Source organism: Lithobates pipiens, unplaced genomic scaffold (assembly GCF_037356315.1).
Source record: "Lithobates pipiens isolate NorthernLeopardFrog02 unplaced genomic scaffold, aLitPip1_a1.2 Scaffold_1, whole genome shotgun sequence".
Taxonomy (NCBI): domain Eukaryota; kingdom Metazoa; phylum Chordata; class Amphibia; order Anura; family Ranidae; genus Lithobates; species Lithobates pipiens.
Window position 1 is genome coordinate 94091633 of NW_027507685.1, and position 5249 is coordinate 94096881.

Sequence of the window (5249 nt, forward strand, 5' to 3'; positions counted from 1 at the left end):
AACAGATCATAAAGAGTATAAAATAAGAGAATTAATTACCTGCCGGAGCACCCATGTAACTTACGTCATAGAGTGCCCGTGTAACCTGCAATATGTGGGTAGGACCACACGCCCCCTTTTTGTTAGGATTAGGGAACATATTCAAAATATTAAAAAAGGTTTCCCGAATCACAATCTTTCCCGTCATTTTGACGAGTTCCACCAGAGAGACCCATCTGGGTTAATCTTTTATGGGATAGATTGTGTTAAGGGGAATTGGAGGGGAGGTAATAAAACTACCCTGATCTCGCAAAAATAAACTGCATGGATATACAGGTTGGGGTCCCTCGCGTCGCGGGGCCTCAACCTGGATATAGATTTGAATTGCTTTATAGCTAATCCTTAAATAACTCCTCTTCTTGATGGTTTATTATTTGTTCTTCGATAATTGATGGTCTATTGTTTGTTCTTCGATAATTGACTATAGATAAGTATTAATATACCCCTCTGTGTGGGGCTGTGGCAATGCTGGTTAGCATTAATATGTCAACTTATAACGTAAGCCTTTCTATACATACCCCTTTGCTTGGAGGTTGTTGACGCTGTTTAGCCTTTTTTAGTTGTATGATAAATATATAGATGGGATTCCTCTTATAGACATGATTTTTTGGTATTTATTGTCTTGGTCCCACCTTTCTTTCTTTTTTGCATATATATATATATATTTTTTTTTTTTCTTTTTCCTCCGTTATTATTAGTTTTAATATTATTTTATTGTTTTAAAAGGATTATATTTCCCTTTTTTTACTCTCTCTTTTTTCCGTTTTATCCTATGGGTCTGTGGAAAGAAAAATAATTATATATATCAAAAGTTTCAGATGTATAACGTTTTACTATATAGTATCTGGATTGCAAGGAGATAATAGAGAGGTTTTTCGATGATGGTTTAAGATTCCAATTCCTGCTAAGATTATTTGTATTCAATCCTCATAGCTTTAGAAATGACCTATCTTCTAGATGGGTATATTTAGATATTTATTTTTTGTATTTTGTAAATGTTTAAGTTATTATGATATATTTTTGTATTTTTGTTTTTTCATAAATCTCCCTGGAATAAGGTCATTATGTAAAAGAGAGAAAAAATTATTTCTAAGTTCCCCTCCGGACAGATCACCCTTGCGGGTTGTCATTTGAAGTGAGATACACTAGTAATTACTTGAATGATATTTATTACAATTTGGTAGTTTTTTCTAGAATTTCGGATGTTTACCCCGCCTCTCAGTTTGTGACTGGATGTTACGAACGTGAGTAATGAATAGGCAGTTTTTTCCATAGTCTCGGATACCTGCCCCGCCTCTCAGATTCTGATTGGATGCTGGGAATGGGGATGACCATTAAGGTGTCTAGTAGTTTTTTTACTTTTCTATTTAACGTGCAGTGTGTAGTGGCGTGACACCGCCGCTGAAGACGTCAATGACGAAACGCGTTCGACGGAGTTACGCTTACTACGTCACTTCCGGGTCGCCTACGGTAGTTGGAACGCAGTTGGAGCGCACGCTGCGTATCCACCGAGCGGAACCCGCATTGTGCTTGAGATTTTCGCTATAAGGGCTCTACCCTAGGGGAATTTATAAATATTATATATGTTTATATAAACAGAACTAATCTGGGGATATCGCTCATCATCATCATTTCTATTGGAGCGATTTACATTACTCAGGATTGCTCCTGTTTCCCTGGGACAGAGAGTCATTTATTTTAAGTTTGTTTTTTATTATATATACATATTTTTTTATCCTGATTTTTTTCGGGGCTGATATTTAAGAAATGGATCAATAATCCACGGAGTCTATGTGAAGTAGAAGTTTTGGTGGACTGTGTTTCCATATTGATTATCATTCCTTTTTATCATATGAATTTTGTTTTTTATTTTTTGTGGAAATAAACGTTTTTTTATACGGATTACACTATGGAGATTATAATTTCTTTCTTATGAGGATATAAATGGAATTCCCTTCCGGATACGAATGATCATACAATATACGGGCCAAGGAGCTGGATTTCTTCAAATTTGGTTTAAAGGCGAATTACCCCTGCAGGGGTGTATTCTTCTGGTGAGTGGGGCGCCTTGTGGGGGAGCACGGAAGTCACTTTGAAGATTTCACAACAAGCACTAAAGTCACCTTATGAACATTTATTGTTGGACTTATATTATTGAAGATTTTTTTGGACAAGTGGACACTATATCATCTTTTTTGTTTTTTTTTTTAATTAATTAATTTTAGTTTTTTTCATTTTTATTCATTATTTTTTATTTTTATTTAATTTATTTTTAGTTTCACTTTTATTTTTATTTTTACCTTTATTTATATATATTTTTTTTATTATATATTTTTTCAGGTTTTGCGATTCACTTTGGGTATTGGTTGTGATATATATTTTGCACTTTAGTATTCAATTCTTGATTCTTCACCTGTACTTTAATGCACTTTATACTCTTTTCAAGATATTTGCACTTTCAAATTAGACTTATTTACTAATTTAGCTGATGAGTTGTTGGATAAATCACATTTTAATACTCATGCGATTTTAAGGCTATGGTCGCATTAAGTATCACTTTTTGTTATTTAGATTTTCCTCACAGAATTTATATATAATTTTTCTGGTAAATTATAGAGTTCTCTAACACGGTTTAAAAAAAATATATATATATATATATATATATTAGATAAAATTACATTTACCATAATCGTGTCTGAATCGCAATAGGTCAATCCATGCGATTTTATGCGATTTTAGCAGTGGTCACCTGTTTTTTCTTGTACTGAACTAGAGTTAGTGGGTTCTAAAGGATTGTACTGTGTTTTTCCTTTGATAAGGAGCCAATATCTTCATGTGGTAGTAATTGGATATATGAGACTACTAGTTGTGAGACAGGTTGGTGTGTTATTGGACCTGCTGGCATTTTTGGGGTTTTTCCTCTAAAATACATTTCTTTTTAAGTGTTTATAATTATTTTTTCCGATAAAAGGTAGCGCCAGATACCCCAGTTGTTAAGTCGAATAATTTTGCATGCCCCACTTTTCATTTTTTTATTAGTTAAAAAGTTTCAAAAATCCAATAGATTTCATTCCACTTCACAATTGTGTCCCACTCGTTGGTGATTCTTCACAAAAAATAAAAATTTTATATCTTTATGTTTGAAGCCTGAAATGTGGCAAAAGGTTGAAAAGTTCAAGGGGGCCGAATACTTTCGCAAGGCACTGTATATAAGTAAGTATAAGTAATTAACCATCTTCCAAAATTTCTAATTCAAATAGAAAAGATTAGAACAGAATAGAAAAAAAATATTTGGGGTTTCTAGCTATAAGTGGCCCCGAGATACGTGGCCCCAAAGTCGGGTCGCAAAATGTCATTCTCTGCTGCAGAAAAGTACTTGGCATATTGCCCATATCTGTGGTCACTTAGCGGCAGGCGACGTGGCAAGTAGACAATCCACAACTTGGTCACATAGCACTCGTGGCCAGTCTCATGGCACTCGTGTCAGGTCACGTGGCACTCATGGCACTCATGGCAGGTGTCGTGGCAAGTGGACAATACACAACTTATGGCAGGTGATGTGGCAAGTGGACAAATACAATACACTACTTGTGGCAAGTGGACAATGACATACAGCATATGCACTTGCCTTGCGATCGACATCCGTGACTTCTTCAATCAGGCATGCTGACAACTTCATTGATACCATAAATATAAATTAAATAAGATGTGTGTGTTTTTTTTGCACTGGTACACTGCAAGTATGAAAAGTTGATGTGACAGATATATATAAGTAAGTATAAGTAACTAACCATCTTCCAAATGTCTAATTCAAATAGAAAAGATTAGAACAGAATAGAAAAAAAATATAATTTAATAGAATAAAATAGAAAGAATATACAACCATCTTCTGAAATTCGAATTTGAATAGAATAAATTAGAATTTCGAATTGTATGTATTCAAATTTTTTAATTAATTATTTTTAAATTTGGATAGAAAAGATTATAATAAAATAGACTAGAAAAACGATAGAACAGAACAGAATAGAATATATTATATTTTGTTCTATTCTATTGTTTTTCTAGTCTATTCTTTTATATTCTATTAAAATCTTTTCTATTAAAATCAAAATCATTATATACTAAATTTGAATTTCCGAAGATGGTTATATATATACATTTCTTTCCGACATTCGAATTTCATATAGAATGAATTCGAATTTGAAAAGAAAAGATTAGAATAGAAATAGAGTATAGATTAGAAAAACAATAGAACAGAATAGAATATATTATATTTTATTCTATTCTGTTCTATTGTTTTTCTAGTCTATTCTTTTATATTCTATTAAAATCTTTTCTAATAAAGTCGAAATCATTATATACTAAATGTGAATTTCGGAAGATGGTTTTATATATATTTTCATATAGAATGAATTTGAATTTGAATAGAAAAGAAGATGGTTGTATATTCTTTCTATTTTATTCTATTAAATTATATTTTTTTTCTATTCTGTTCTAATCTTTTCTATTTGAATTAGAAATTTTGGAAGATGGTTAGTTACTTATATTTACTTATCTATATCTGTCACATCAACTTTTCATACTTGCAGTGTACCAGTGCAAAAAAAACACACACATCTTATTTCATTTATATTTATGGTATCAATGAAGTTATCAGCATGCCTGAAGAAGTCACGGATGTCAATCGCAAGGCAAGTGCACAAGTTGTGGATTGTCCACTTGCCACGTGACCAAGTTGTGGATTGCCCACTTGTTACGTCACATGCCACCAAGTGACCCCAAATTTGGGGTTTCTAGCACCAAGTGACCCCGAGATATGGACAATATGTCAAGTACTTTTCTGCAGAAGAGAATGACATTTTGCAACCCGACTTTGGGGCCACGTATCTCGGGGCCACTTGTAGCTAGAATCCCCAAATATTTTTTTTTCTATTTTGTTCTAATCTTTTCTAACACAGTAGAACTAGCACTACAAAATCACAAAATGTGGGGTTTCTAGCACCAAGTGACCCCGAGATACATGGCCCCAAATTCGGGTCGCAAAATGTCATTCTCTGCTGCAGAAAAGTGCTTGACATTTTGCGACCCGACGTTGGGGCCCCATAACTCGGGGTCACTTGGAGCTAGAAACCCCAAATTTGGAGATATGTGGCCCCAAAGTCGGGTCGCAAAATGTAATTCTCTGCTGCAGAAAAGTGCTTGACATTTTG